Raw genomic sequence first — 16,892 nt, 5'->3', positions numbered from 1 at the left:
TGGACAAAATTACTTAAGGAGGTCTACAGGAATGCCTTGGAGATATTGCAGGTTTGGATCTGAAAAACTGCCATAAAACAAATATTGCAATAAAGCAAGTCAAATGAATTTTTTGGTTCCCCCTCACATACGAAAGTTAGGTTTACATTCTACTGTAGTCTACTAAGTGTGTGATAGCCTTATATCTAAAACAAGTGTACACTTTAATTAAAGATTATTTTATTGCTGAAAAATGCTAACCATCATCTAAGCTTTCAGTGAGTCATAATCTCTGATCACAGATTACCATAACAAATATAATAATAATGATAAAGTTAGAAACATTATGAGAATGACTAAAACGTGACACACAGACATGAAGTGAGCAGATGCTATTGGAAAAATGGTGCCGATGGACTTGCTGGACAAAAAGCTGCCACAAACCTTCAATTTGTAAAAATCTTAATATCTGTGCTGTGCAATAAAATCAGGTATGCCTGTATTTTAAACTGTAAGGCAGACACTAAAAATAATTAAAATAGAGATATAAATAATGAGTGAGTCACCTGAAGAAATAAAATGAAACTTGAAAAGTGCAGGCATAGACTTCCAGTTTCTGATGCAACATGTGAGAAGCTCAGAAATCACACCATGTCCCAACAAGTAAAAAGCTGAAAAACTGAAAAATCAACAACTCTTCTTAGATCCATTAGAGAAGTAAGGTCACAGGGCAAAAGGCTGCTCCCCCCAATTGGAGAGTCACATAGGCAGATACAGATAATCTCAGTTTGCCAGAGCAAAAACTCACAAGCAGAACTGTCCATGGGACATGGTGCTGAGGTAGGAAAACCTACACAACAATTGATGAATGGCTAGAGGCTCAGTGTGCACAAGTCTGAGAATTAAAAACTCTAGGGGGACCCACTCATAGGAAGGACCCACACTTTTGTGAGTTTTACCTCTAGGAACTTAACCAGGTCCTCACAGTGAATATTGGGGAAAAAACTGCTGCTGCTTTGGCAGGGGGAGGGGAAAAGTAGCCATTTTGAAGTATGTCAGAGCATTCTGTTCTTAAAGAGGACTGTCCTCCTTAAAAGGAGAAACTATTTAACCAGAGCGAATCTCCGTGGGAGAAGGGATGACCCAAGTCCAGCCACCTCTAGACATCAATCTGTTTCAAGCAAAGAGTGGGGAACTGAGAAACACTGCTGACCTCTACCGCCCAGGGATACAGGATCACTAAAAGACTGACCTACTCAGAATACTACAGAATGCATCTCCTCCCCCCACCCCTTTACTAGCACATTATTAAAGGCCTATTTACTGGAATTATTTTATCTAGTATATCATCTTAGCCTTTCATCAAGAAATTACAAGGCATATTAACTAGCAAAAAACGGTTTGAAGAGATTGAAGAGGCATTGGAATCAGAGTCAGATATCACAAGAATGGTGGAAATATCAGATGAGAAATTTAAATTTTAAAACCTATGATTAATATGCTAAGGGCTTTAATGGAAACAGTAGACAATATACAAGAACAGATAATGAAGCAGGGAGACAAAATTGCTAAGAAAGTATTTCTAAGAATGTTAGAGGTGAAAATAATGTAACATAAGTGAAGAATGCCTTTGGTGGGTTCATTAGTATACTAGACATTCTTGAGGAATTGGAACTTGAGGGTATATCTATAGAAATACCTAAATTTAAAAGCAAGGAGAAAAAGGAGAGCAATAAAGCCCAAGAATATCCACTAACTGTGGGACAACTACAAAAGCATAACATACCTGTAATGGGAATACCAGAAGGAGAAGAAAGAAAGGAACAAACAATATTTGAAGTAATACTGATTGGGAATTTTCCAAAATTAATGTTAGGCACCAAACCACACATCAGGAAGCTCAGAGAACACCAAGCAGAATAAATGCCAAAACGTAATTATTTAAACTTAAAAAAATCAAATATAAAGAATAAATCTTGAAAGCAGTCAGGGGAAAAAAAAAATGTCTTACTGACATAGAATCAAAGTATATCTGACTTTTCTTCAGGAACCATGCAGGCAAGAAGAGAGTAGAGTGAAATATTTAAAACACTGAAAGAAAATAAACACAAACCTAGAAATATGTATACTCCCCAATCATTCCTTAAAGATGAAGGAGAAATAAAGACTTTCTCAGGTTAAAATAAAAAAAGAAAGAATGAGGGGCACCTGCTTAAGCATCTGCCTTTGGCTCAGGTCATGATCTCAGGGTCCTGAGATTGAGCCCCAGGTCAGGCTCTCCCTCTGCTCCCCCCCGTTCATGCTCACACACACACACACACACACACACACACACTCTTTCTCTCTCTCAAATAAATAAATAAATAAAATCTTTAAAAAAAAAAAGAATGAAAAGAAACTAAGGGGATATATGGCCAGGATCCACACCTTGTAAGAAATGTTAAAAGAAGTTCTTTTAGACAGATGGAAGGTGAAATAAATCAGAAACTAAGATCTGTGTAAAGAAAAGAAACTCAATAATAAGAAAACAATTTAAAAATGGGCAAAACATCTGACAGACACATCCCTACAGAAGATATGTGTATGGCAAATAAGATGTTCAACGTTGTATGTCATTAGGGAATTGCAAATTAAAACGATTAATGGGCCAAGCCTGGAACACTGACAACATCAAATGTTGATAAAGATGTGGAGCAACAGGAACACTCATTCACTGATGTTGGGAAATGCAAAAAATGGTATAGGCAGTTTGGAAGAGTTTGGCAGTTTCTTACAAAACCAAACATACTCTTCCAACAATTGTCTCCTTGGTATTTACCCAAATAAACTTATGTCCACACATAACTCTGCACATGTTTATAGCAGCTTTATTAATAACTGCCAAAACTTGGAAGCAATCAAGATGTCCTTAGGTAGGTGAATGGATAAATAAACTTTGGGACATCCAGACAGTGGACTAGTACTCAACACTGAAAAGAAGCGAGCTGTCAATCCATGAAAAGATAAGGAGAGAACTTAAATGCATATTACTAAGTGAAGGAAGCCACTATGAAAAAAACTACATGGGATGCCTGGGTGGCTCAGTTGGTTGAGCATCTGCCTTTGGCTCGGGTCGTGATCCCAGGGTCCTGGGATCGAGTTCCACATTGGGCTCTTTGCTCAGCAAGGAGCCTGCTTCTCCCTCTGCCTGCAGCTCCCCTTGCTTGTGTTTGCTCTCTCTCTCTCTCTGGCAAATAAATAAATAAAATCTTAAAAAAGAAAAGAAAACAAAAAACTACATACTACATGAATTCAACTATATGCCATTCTGGGAAAGGCCAAACTATGGAGACAGCAAGAAAAAAAAAATCAGTGGTTTCCAGGGGTTGTGGTGACAAAGTGATGAATAGGTAAAATACAGAGATTTCTAGGAGTGTAATACTATGCTGTATGATAGTACAATATGGGGTACATGTCATTATATATTTGTTATAACCCATAGAATGTACAACACTAAGAGTGACTCCTAATGTAAATTACAGACTTTGGGTGCTAATGATGTGTCCATATAGATTAATCAATTGTAACAAATGTGCCACTCTGGCTGGGCTGTCTATAGTAGAAAAAGTTATAAGTGTGTGGTACAGGAACTCTTTGTACTTTCTCCTGAATTTATTTTGTGAACTTAAAACTGCTCTGAAAATAGTTTATTTTAAAAAATGAAAAAAGTGGAAATTTGATCTTTTCTAAACAGAGCTCTTAAAATGTCCACTTACTTTGCTCAGCATAATATTCTCTAACTCCATCCATGTAACCAACTGGAATTAAAAAAAAAAAAAAACTTAAAATAATATGTCTACTTAATCTCAAGAAGGCAGAAAAGAGTAAGCGGGAAAAAGAAAAATGGAAAACAGACGTGCAATGTTACATTTTAATTTAATTATGTCAATAACTATGATAAATATGAATGCTTTCAACTCACCAGTTAAAAAACAGAGACTGTCAGAATGCATAAAACATAATCTGAAATTTTGTGCAGTCTATAATAAACCTACTTTAAGTGTAAAGGCCTAGGTTGAAAGTAAAAGGATAAGAACAATACACATGTACACTAACCTAAAGAAAGCTGGAGTAGCTCTGTTAATTTTAAAGAAAACATAGGAACAAGGAGGAAAATTTAGGATTAAGAAGGTATCACACAATGATATAGAGGTCAATTACCTAAGAATACATAAAGATCCTAAGTGTGTATGCATGAAACAAAAGAATTTCATAATGCATGAAGCAAAATCTGATATACACAAAAAGAGAAAAAGAGAAATTCACTAATATCTTTGGAGATTTCTACACTCCTTTCAGTAATTAATAAATTAAGCAGGAAGAAAATTATAAGGATATAGACACCCTGAAGAGCACTATCAACAGACTGGGCTTAACTAATATTTATAAATCATTCCACCCAACAACACAGACTATACATTTTTACCAAATGTACATGAAACATTAATCAAGATAGATCATATTCTGGGCCATAAAACAAAGTCTTACATGTTTAAAATAATAGAAATCTTACAATGTATGTTCTTAGACCAAAATGGGAATTAGCTAAAAAAAAGATATCAGGAGACTCAAGATACTGGAAATAAAAAGAAAAAAAAAAAGCATAATAATCCATTGGTCAAAGGAAGAATCACAAGAGAAATTTTAAAATATGTTAACCTCAATGAAAAAGGTGATAAAAATTATAGCATTAAATGCACATATAAGGAGAAAGGAAAGATCTAAAACCAATAATGTAAGATTGAACTTAAACTAGAGAAATAAAAGCAGGTTATACATAGAGCAAAACAGAAAGGAGAAACTAATAAAAATTACAGCAGAAATGAGTGAAATTGAAAACAGAAAGACAATTGAGAAAACAATGGAATCCAAAATTAAAGAAAAACTGTACAAGAAAGCATATTCCTAAATGCCCCCTTGAACATAAAGGTAAAAATCCTTAACAAAATATTTGCAAAAACAAAACAAAACAAAAAAACCAACAATATTTAAAAAGATAATATAGCATGACAAAGTTTGTTATTCAAGAAAACATAAGGGTGCTTCAACATTTCAAGTATAATCCATATAAATTACCTTATTAAATTGCTAAAGAAGAAAAAAAAAAGATATATCAATATAAGCAGAAAAAAAAAACAAAACACTCAACAAAGTACAACATCCATTCATAATAAAAAGTCTCAGCAACCAGGAAAGAAAGCAGCTTTCTTGACTCAATAAAGGGTTTCTATGAAAAAACTAAAGCCGAGAACATTCTTAAAAGGAGAATCCAAATTCTTCCCTTTTAATTTCAGGATGATAATAGATGTCCTCTCTCACTACTTCTATTTAACATTGTATTAGAAGTCCTAGGTAGTGTAGCAAAACAAGAAAAAACAAAAAAGACAAACATTGGATGTGTTGTGGGATCCCAGACCAGGTGGACAGTGGGTGGAATGGAGGCGACCTTGGAGCAGCACTTGGAGGACACAATGAAGAATCCTTCCATTGCTGGAATCTTGCACACAGATTCACAAGGATTTAATTTGGGCTGCTGTGAGACCCTGTCAGATAAGCATGCTAGAGTCATATCTGTTCTAGACTAGCAAGCAGCAAGCTAACCTCAGACCCCACTGATACTCCTGTGGTGTGTCTAGAATCAGATAATGGGAGCATTATGATCCAGAAACACAACAGCATCACAGTGGCAGTGCGCAAAATGGCCTCTTAACATGTCATATCAGTTCTCCAGAAGCCTGATATAGGGGCTCCATCCTACCTATGCTAATTATCTTGTAAACTATTAAAGTTCCAGTAAGTAGGCCATTCATTTGGCATGCACTGGGCACTTTTCTATTAATTTTAGAGTAAGCTTCTTTTTGACACTCAAAAGACTGAGTTATCAAAATATTAGTAAGAAAAGATCATGTTTTGAAGTAGCAAGTCCAAGTCACTTTGTATATAGAATTTTCTTATGTTCAATAAATCTAGTTGGAGGGAAAAAAAGAAAAACATTGGGAAGGAAGAAATAAAATGTATATGTTTACAGAAGACATAATCGTGAGTGTAGAAAATCCCAAAGACTTTACTAAAAAAAATTCCTGGAATTAATGAATGAGTTTAGCAAGGTCACAGGAGAAAAGGTCAATATATAAAAGTCATCTTGATTCCTACATATTTGCAATGAAAAAGTTGTATCTGATTTTTTTTTTAAATTCCACACATATAGTTTCAAAATTTGTATTTGAAAATTTTAAAAAGCCCACATTTACAAAAACTGCAAGAAATTAATTAACTTGACTCATAAATTCTAGAGATCTGATGTACAACATTGTTATCAACACTGTATTGTATACTTAAAAATGTGTTTAAATGGTACATTTCATGTTAAGAGTTCTTACCAGAATAAAAAAGTCAAAAACAAAAACAAGGGTCAAAAGAAACTTTCACAGATGATGGCTGGACAGGTTCATTATCATGATTTTGTTGAAGGCTTCATATATGTACCTATGTTGAAAATTTCCAAATTGTGCATTTTTAGTATGTGCAGGTTACTGTATGTCAAATATATCACAGTAAAATTGTTAAATTTTTTCTTTTTATTTATTCCAGTTAATATTGTGTAATATTAGTTTCAGATGTACTATTTAGTGATTCAACATTTCCATACAACACCCAGTGCTCAGCACAATAAGTTCACTCCTTAATGCCTATCACCTACTTAATCCCTCTTACAACCACCTCCCCTCTGACAACCATCAGTTTGTTCTCTATAGTTAAGTGTCTGTTTCTTGGTTTGCCTCTCTCTCTTTTTTCCCTTTGCTCCTTTGTTTTGTTTCTTAAATCCCACGTATGAGTGAAATCATATGCTATATACCATACACAAAAATAAATTCAAAATGGAATAAAGACATGTGAAACATGAAACCATTAAAATCCTAGAAGAGAACCCAGCAGTAAAGTCTTAAAAAGTCTTAAAAGTTAACAATTTGTCTTTCTCTGACTGATTTATTTCACTTAGTATATCATTGCAAATGGTAAGATTTCATTCTTTTTTTTATGGCTGAGCAATATTCCATTGTATATATATATATACACCGCTTCTTCTTTATCCATTCATCAGTCGTTGGACATTTGGGCTCTTTCCATAATTTGCCTATTGTTGATAATGCCACTATAAACGTCACAGACCTGTACCTCTGAAACAAATAATACATTATATGTTAAAAAAAAAAAAAAAAGAAGATAGCAGGAAGGGAAAAATGAAGGGGGGAAATCAGAGGGGGAGATGAACCATGAGAGACTATGGACTCTGAGAAACAAACTGAAGGTTCTAGAGGGGAAGGGGGTGAGGGGATGGGTTAGTCTGGTGATGGGTATTAAAGAGGGCATGTACTGAATGGAGCACTGGGTGTTATACACAAACAATGAATCATGGAACACTACATCAAAAACTAATGATGTAATGTATGGTGATTAACATAACATAATAAAAAAATAAATAAAATAAAATGCTCCACACAGTGCCCATGTGCATAGTAAATTCTCAATAAAAAGAATTCCTGTGGGGGAAAAAAAAAGAAAGTAAATTAACTAGGTATAAACTTAACAAAATATGTACAGATCAGTACAGTGGAAGCTATAACACAATGATGAAAGGAATAAGATCCAAATAAATGGAGAAATAAATCATGTTCATAGAATGAACAACTTATATAGTTATGATGATGATTCTCTCAATTTGATCTATAAATTCAGTGTACTCTCTAACAAAATTCTAGAAAATATTTTGTAGTTACAAACAAGAAGGCTCTAAAGGGTATTATAGTACACCAAAGCAAATAGAATAGCCAAAACAATCCTAAAACAACAAAAAAATCAGAATGTTCACATTATTGGACTTCAAGACTTACTAGAATTGCACAGTAATCAAGACAATGTAGTACTGACAAAAAGATAGAGATATGGATCATCACAGCCAGACAGAAGGTGGAGCAGAGACCTGCCCAGTCATGTCACCTGATTTTTCACCAAAGTGTAAAGGCACTTTGATGGAGAAAGGACAACCTTAGATAAAACACCAAAAGCTCACTTCATGAAAGGAAAATTGTTAAATTTGACTTCATCAAAAACAAAAACTTTTGCTTTTGTTGAAAGATAACATTATAAGAATATAAATCAAGCCACATTCCACGAGAAAATATTTGTAGTCAAATAACTGATAAAAAATTTATATTCAGAAGATACACAAAAACATTTAAAACTCAAAAATAAGAAAGCAGACAATCCAATTTTTAAAATGGGCAAAAGATACAGACATTTCACCAAAGCAGATATCTGGATAGCAAATAAACATATGTAATTACTGTGAATCATTAGTCATCAGAGACATTGGAATTAAAACCATAATTACATACCGCTATATATCTAGTACAATGGCTAAAATAAAATAAAATAAAATAAAACTGACGTCACCAGATGCTGGTGAGGATGCAGAGCAACAGGAACTCTCATTTAGTGCTGGTGGGAATGAATAGCACCAATTACTTTGAAAGACAATTTGGCATTTCTCTCTTTCTCTCTATCTTTCATAAAGTTAAACATAGACTTACCATATAACTCAGTATTTCATTCATAGGTATTTACCCAAAGGAAATGAAAACTTATGTTCACACAAATACCAGTATGTGGATGTTTATAAAGGTTTGCTCACAATCAAAACACCAGGAAGAAAACACAATGTCCTTCAGCAGGTAAATGGATAAACAATATGTGGTACATCCATAAAAGAAAATGCTATTTGGTGATAACAAGGAATGAGTTACTCATGTACATAACAACATGGATGAATATTAAATGCATTTTGCTGAGTGAAAGGAGCCAGAACCAAAGGGATACATATTTTATGATGCCAGTAGGGGAAATCCTCAAAAAAGCTAAACTATAGGGATGAAAAACAGAATATTGGTGTCTCAGGGTTATAGGAGTGAGGACTGGTTGACAACAAAGGGGACACACAGAGGAATTTTTAAAGTAATGGAACCGTTCTTCTCTTTAGGATAGGACTGGGCGATGGATTGACGCTTCTCTGCATTTCTCCAAAGCCATAGAATTCTACATCACCAAGATTGATCTCTAATATATGCAAATTAACAAAGCCAAACACGATATCCAAGGAAACTAGGATGGAATGCCAACTGCCACAAATGACCTCATTGTATTACAAATGAATGGCATGACCTCTTTGAGGGAGTGGGGGAAAGTAGATCTAAGTAAATTTGGAAAACAGTATTTTGATTGGAAATTGTAAAGTGAAGACAAAAAATAATTGTACATAAACACTAGACTCTAGTTTGTAAATTTGTTTCCCACAGGGATGTATATTAACATTTCTGAAGGAACTTTATATCTGTGTCAGGATTGAACATATAAATAAGCAAAATGTAGATAAAAAAAGCCCAGCTTTTCATGTCAGGGAAAGAAGTGACAATTAAGGGATGGTGGAAGGCTGGAATAACAACTGTGGTTCTCAGTAAGACTCTGCCATATACTATGATTTCATGTTTAGTTTAAGAAATATACAGATGGATAAAGAAATTATTATACATATATCTACATATAAATGGATTCATATATAGACATATATTTCCTAGTTCTATTTGCTGAGAGGGTTGAAGCAGTAGCATACTAATAACAACAAACACATATGACCCAGATCTTGGTTGGGTTAAATATCATTCTCCAATAAAGGGACCAGAGCAACTTGGAGAAATGGCTGATTCTAGGACATAAGGAAGGAAAATACATAAGGAACCTTCAACCTTTCAGAGTACCAGCAGGTAAGGCATGGCTCGAAAAACCAAAATTGGAAGCCTGACAAAAACATAAAGGAGAAAAACTCTCCAATGACCAAGGCTGGAATAATTTTAATGGGAACATTTATTACCTACATCCTCCTAGCTTCTGCTGTTTGCTGGGAATCTTTGGCATTCCTCGGTACATAGATACTTCACTCCAATCCTTGGTCTTCACATGGCTGACTTCCCTCTGTGCATGCCTGTCTCTGTGTCAGATTTTCCCTTTTTGTAGCGCTAGTATAATGTGGGATGAGGAGTTACCCTAATGACCTCTGCTTAATTTGATTTTTCTCTGCAAAGACCCTATTTCTAAACAAGATCACATTATGAGGTCCTGGGGCTAGGCTTTCAAAACATACCCTTTCGAGGACACACTTCAACCCATAACAATCCCTCACTCAGGTGTCTCCCTTGTTAACCTCTTATGTTACCATGGTACATTTGGAGCAAGATGGTGGAGGACTAGGAGACCTAAATTTCGTCTGGTCCCAGGAATTCAGCTAGATAGGGATCAAACCATTCTGAACACCTATGAACTCAACAGGAGATGAAGAAAAGAAGAGCAACAACTCTCTGAACAGAAAAGCAACCACTTTCTGGAAGTTAGGATGTGCAGAGGAGTGAATCCGAGGTGATATTCAGGAGAATAGACGGCGGGGGAGGGGGCCTCCATCCCCCACTTTTGGCAAGTGATACAGCCGCGGAGCCCAAAATTGGAACTTTTACAAGTCGGCTCCACTGAGGGACGTCGCTCCAGTGGCTAAGCGGGGAGGTGGAAGCCTCGCTGGGACAGTGTGGTCTCAGGACCCTCGGGGTCACAGAAAGACCAGGGGTGCCTGAGGGCAGCAGAGCTCCCAGGTATCAGAGCGGGGAAGCCGGCTGCAGAGACGGAGCCAAGGAGCGGGCTTTCAGCTCGGGGTTGCATAAACCGTGATCCAGGGCACAGTTGGGCCACTGCTCTCTCCAGCAGGGACCCAACAAGTGGCAGATCCAGGGAGACTCCTCTTCCTCCCCTGGGAGGAGCGATGCGGGAGTGCACCGCAGGGATCTGCTGGGTTTGGAGACTCCACACGGGGTCGGGTGCCAGAGATAGAAATGCTCAGTCACAGGCCGGGTGAGCACGGAGTGCAGCCGGAGACCGGGGAGGTGGGAGTGATTTACTGCTTTTCTCTGGGGGCGCACTGAGGAGCAGGGCCCCGAGTTCTCTGCTCCTCCGGGGTGGAGATTGGGAGGCTGCCATTTTCACTCTCGTCCTCCAAAGCTGTACAGAAAGCTTGCAGGGAACAAAAGCTCCCGAGAGCAAACCCGAGCAGATTACTTAGCCCGACTGGCAAGGGTGGGGCAATTCCACCTCGGGCAAAGACATTTGGGAACCACGGCAACAGGCCCCTCCCACAAAAGATCAGCAAGAACAGCCAGCCAAGACCAAGTTTACTGATCAATGAGAACAGCAGACTCCAGCTCTAGGGGAATACTGCACATAGAATTCATGGTTTTTTCCTATGATTCTTTAGTCTTTCAAAGTTTTTTTTTTTAACTTTCTTTTTCTTTTATTTTTTTTTGAATTTTTCTTTTTCCTTTTTTCAACCGACATCTTATCAATGCTTTTTTAAAAATCATTTTTATTTTTCATTTTTAGAGTCATATTCTATCCCTTCATAGTAGTTAACCTTATTTTTGGTATATATATATATATATATATATATATATATATATATATATATATATATAAGTTGTTCTCTCTTTAAAATTTTAGGATACAGTTTCTTCTAACAGACCAAAATAGACCCTAAATCTCTAGTGTATGGCTTTATTCTAGTCTCCTGCCTGATCACATTCTCTCCTTATTCTTTTTTTTTTAAACCCTCTTCTTTCTTTTTTCAACCAACATCTCATCTGATTAATTCCTTTTATAAAATCTTTTATAATTTTCATCTTTATAGTCATATTCCATCCCTTCATCATCTTTACCCTTATTTTTGTACATATATAAGTTGTTCTTTCTTTAAAATTTTGGGAGGCACTTTCTCCTAACAGACCAAAATACGCCCAAAATCTAGTGTGTGGCACTGATCTATGCACCATCCTGATCATATTTGATCATATTCTGTTTTTTTGTTTGTTTTTATCTTTTCCTTTTTCTTTTTTTTCTCTTTATTCTTTCCTTCCCTTTCCTTTCCCCCCGTTTCAGGTCTCTTCTGATTTGTTTAGTGTATATTTTTCTGGGGTCATTGTTACCCTGTTACCATTTTGTTCTCTCATTCATCTATTCTCCTCTGGACAAAATGACAAGATGGAAAAAATCACCTCAACAAAAAGAACAAGAGGCAGTACTGACTGCCAGGGACCTAATCAATACAGACATTAGTAAGATGTCAGAACTGGAGCTCAGAATGACGATTTTAAAGATACTAGCTGGGCTTGAAAAAAGCATGGAAGATATTAGAGAAACCCTTTCTGGAGAAATAAAAGAAATAAAATCTAACCAAGTCAAAATCAAAAAGGCTAATATGAGGTGCAATTAAAAATGGAGGCTCTAACTGCTAGGAGAAATGAGGCAGAAGAAAGAATCAGTGATATAGAAGACCAAATGATGGAAAATAAAGAAGCTGAGAAAAAGAGAGATAAACAACTACTGGATCATGAGGGCAGAATTCAAGAGATAAGTGATACCATAAGACAAAACAACATTAGAATAATTGGGATCCTAGAAGAAGTAGAAAGAAGGAGAGGGGCAGAAGGTATATTGGAGCAAATTATACCAGAGAACTTCTCTAATTTGGGGAAGGAAAAAAGCATCAAAATCCAGGAGGCACAGAGAATCTCCCTCAAAATCAATAAAAATAGGTCAACACCCAGACATCTAATAGTAAAACTTACAAGTCTCAGAGACAAAGAGAAAATCCTGAAAGCAGCTCAGGACAAGAGATCTGTAACCTACACTGGTAGAAACATTAGACTGACAACAGACCTATCCACAGAGACCTGGCAGGCCAGAAAAGACTGGCATGATAGATTCAGAGCCCTAAATGAGAAAACTATGCAGCCAAGAATACTATATCCAGCTAGGCTGTCACTGAAAATAGAAGGAGATAAAAAGCTTCCAGGACAAACAAAAACTAAAGGAATTTGCAAACACAAAACCAGCCCAACAAGAAATATTGAAAGGGGTCCTCTAAACAAAGAGAGAGCCCAAAAGTAACATAGACCAGAAAGGAATAGAAACAATATACAGTAACAGTCACCTTACAGGCAATACAATGGCACTAAATTCATATCTTTCAATATTTACGCTGGATGTAAATGGGCTAAATGCCACATTCAAAAGACACAGTCTGTCAGATTGGATAAAAAAACAAGACCCATCAATATGCTGTCTGCAAGGGACTCATTTTAGACCCAAAGACACATCCAGATTGAAAGTGAGGGGGTGGAAAACCATTTACCATGCTAATGGACACCAAAAGAAAGCTGGGGTGGCAATCCTTATATCAGACAAATTAGATTTTAACCCAAAGATTATACTAAGAGATGAGGAAGGACTCCATATCCTACTTAAAGGGCCAATCCAACAAGAAGATCTAATAATTATAAATATCTATGCCCCTAACATGGGAGCAGCCAATTATAGAAGCTAATTAATAACAAAAGCAAAGAAACACATCAACAACAATACAATTATAATGGGGGACTTTAAGACCCCCTCACTGAAATGGACAGATCATCTAAGCAAAAGATCAACAAGGAAATAAGGACTTTAAATGACACACTGCACCAAATGGACTTCACAGATATATTCAGAACATTCCATGCCAAAGCAACAGAATACACATTCTTCTCTAGTGCTCATGGAACATTCTCCAGAATAGATCACATCCTAGGTCACAAATCAGGTCTCAACGGGTACCAAAAGATTGGGATCATTCCCTGCATATTTTCAGACCACAATGCTTTGAAACTAGAACTCAATCACAAGAGGAAAGTCGGAAAGAACTCAAATACATGGAGGCTAAAGAGCATCCTACTAAAGAATAAATGGGTCAAACAGGAAATTAAAGAAGTATTAAAAATTTCATAGAAACAAATGAAAATGAAAACACAACTGTTCAAAATCTTTGGGATGCAGCAAAGATAGTCCTAAGAGGAAAGTATAGAGCAATACAAGCCTTTCTCAAGAAACAAGAAAGGTCTCAAATATACAACCTAACCCTATACCTAAAGGAGCTGGAGAAAGAACAGGAAATAAAGCCTAAACCCAGCAGGAGAAAAGAAATAATAAATTTCAGAGCAGAAATCAATGAAATAGAAACAAAAAGGACAGTAGAACAGATCAATGAAACCAGGAGCTGGTTCTTTGAAAGAATTAACAAGATTGATAAACCCCTGGCCAGACTAACCAAAGAAAAGAGAAATGACCCAAATAAATAACATCATGAATGAAAGAGGAGAGATCACAACCAACACCAAAGAAATGCAAACAATTATAAGAACATATTATGAGCAAGTGTATGCCAGCAAAAGGATAATCTGGAAGAAACGGATGCATTCCTAGAGATGTATCAACTACCAAAACTGAACCAGGAAGAAATAGAAAACCTGAACAGACCTATAACCACTAAGGATATTGAAGCAGTCATCAAAAATCTCCCAACAAACAAAAGCCCAGGGCCAGATGGTTTCCCAGGAGAATTCTACCAAACATTTAAAGAAGAATTAATACATATTCTTCTGAAACTGTTCCAAAAAATGGAAAAGGAAGGAAAACTTCCAAACTCGTTTTATGAGGCCACCATTACCTTGAACCCAAAACCAGACAAAGACCCCATCAAAAAGGAGAATTACAGATCAATATCCTTGATGAACATGGATGCAAAAATTGTCACCAAAATCCTAGCCAATAGGATCCAACAGTACATTAAAAGGATTATTCACTACGACCAAGTGGGATTTATCTCTGTGTTGCAAGTTTGGTTCAACATCTGCAAATCAATCGATGTGATACAATACATTAATGAAAGAAAGAACAAGAACCATATGATCCTCTCAATAGATGCAGAAAAAGCATTTGACAAAGTACAGCATCCTTTCTTGATCAAAAGTCTTCAGAGTATAGGGATAGAGGGTACATACCTCAATATCATAAAAGCCATCTATGAAGAACCCACAGCGAATATCATATTTGCAAATGACATATCAGATAGAGGGCTAGTATCCAAAATCTATAAAAGAACTTCTGAAACTCAACACCCAAAGAACAAATGATCCAATGAAGAAATGGGCAGAAGATATGAACAGACATTTCTGCCAAGAAGACATCCAAATGGCCAACAGACACATGAAAAAGTGCTCAACATCGCTTGGCATCAGGGAAATCCAAATCAAAACCTCAATGAGATACCACCTCACACCAGTCAGAATGGCTAAAATTAACAAGTCAGGAAATGACAGATGTTGGCGGTGATGCAGAGAAAGGGGATTTTATATCCTGCCACTTTACTGAATTCCTGTATGAGTTCTAGCAGTTTTGGGGTGGAGTCTTTTGACAGATGTTGGTGGGAATGCAAGCTGGTGCAGCCACTCTGGAAAACAATATGGAGGTTCCTCAAAAAGTAAAAAATAGAGCTACCGTACGATACAGCAATTGCACTACTGGATATTTACCCCAAAGATACAAATGTAGGGATCTGAAGGGGTACATGCACCCCAATGTTTATAGCAGCAATGTCTACAGTAGCCAAACTATGGAAAGAGCCAAGATGTCCATCGACAGATGAATGGATAAAGAAGAAGTGGTGTATATATACAATGGAATATTATGCAGCCATCAAAAGGAATGAAATCTTGCCATTTGCAACAATGTGGATGGAACTGGAGGGTAGTATGCTGAGCAAAATAAGTCAATCAGAGAAAGACATGTATCATATGACCTCACTGATATGAGGAATTCTTAATCTCAGGAAACAAATTGAGGGTTGCTGGAGTGGTAGGGGGTGGGAAGGATGGAGTAGCTGGGTGATAGACATTGGGGAGGGTATGTGCTATGGTGAGCACTGTGAATTGTGTAAGACTGTTGAATCACAGACCTATACCTCTGAAACAAATAATACATTATATGTTAAAAAAAAAAAAAAAGACGATAGTAAGAAGGGAAAAATGAAGGGGGTAATCGGAGGGGGCAATGAACTAGGAGAGATTATGGACTCTGAGAAACAAACTGAGGGTTCCAGAGGGGAGGGGGAATGGGGGATGGGTTAGCCTGGTGATGGGTATTAAAGAGGGCACGTACTGAATGCAGCACTGGGTGTTACGCAAACAATGAATCATGGAACACTACATCAAGAACTAATGATGTAATGTATGGTGATTAACATAACTAAATAAAAAAATGTTAAAAAAAAAAGAAAACTAAAACATTGACACTGGCACATTACCGCCAATTAGACGGGCTTGACTTGGCTTTCATCAATTTTTCCACTCATATGCTCTGTTTAGTTTAGGATCCAATCCAGAGTACCATACTGAATCGAAATGTTAGGTGTCCCCAACATCCTCTGATCTGTGAGGAAGTATGGTCCTGCCAACACCTTGATTTTAGTTGTTCCAGAAGTATAAGACAATACATTTCTTTTGTTCTAAGCACCTCAGTTTGTGATACTTTGTTATGGCAGCTCTAGAAAAGCAAATACAAGGATATACAGGAACTCTCTGAAGTACTCATGTAATTTTTTTCAAGTCCAAAAGAACAAGTTTATATAAAAGAAATAACATCAACAAAAACCCCCATCATGTTTCTATACGCTAGCAATGTATTACGTGAAACCCAAAGTAAAGATACCAGTTGTAATATGGAAAAAAAAAAAAAAAAAAAAAAACAAGAAAAAGAAAGAAAGAAAGAAAGAACGAAAGAAAGAAAGAAGAAAGGAGAAAGTAAAAGAAAAATGTAGGGAAATTTATCAAAACATGCACAATATCTGTATGCTGTAATCTATAAAGTCCTAATGAAAGAAATCAAAAAGACCAAATAAATGGAGAGAGACA

General features: G+C 36.4%; 1 pseudogene; it reads left to right on the top strand.

Moving 5' to 3' along the window:
- The first annotated feature begins 5,398 nt into the window (after positions 1 to 5,398).
- LOC118528316 (ragulator complex protein LAMTOR5 pseudogene) lies at positions 5,399 to 5,728 on the top strand (annotated as a pseudogene).
- The last annotated feature ends 11,164 nt before the right edge of the window (positions 5,729 to 16,892 follow it).

The sequence above is a fragment of the Halichoerus grypus genome, chromosome 11 (genome assembly GCF_964656455.1).
Source record: "Halichoerus grypus chromosome 11, mHalGry1.hap1.1, whole genome shotgun sequence".
Lineage (NCBI taxonomy): Eukaryota > Metazoa > Chordata > Mammalia > Carnivora > Phocidae > Halichoerus > Halichoerus grypus.
This window is presented reverse-complemented; position numbering and strand designations above follow the sequence as displayed.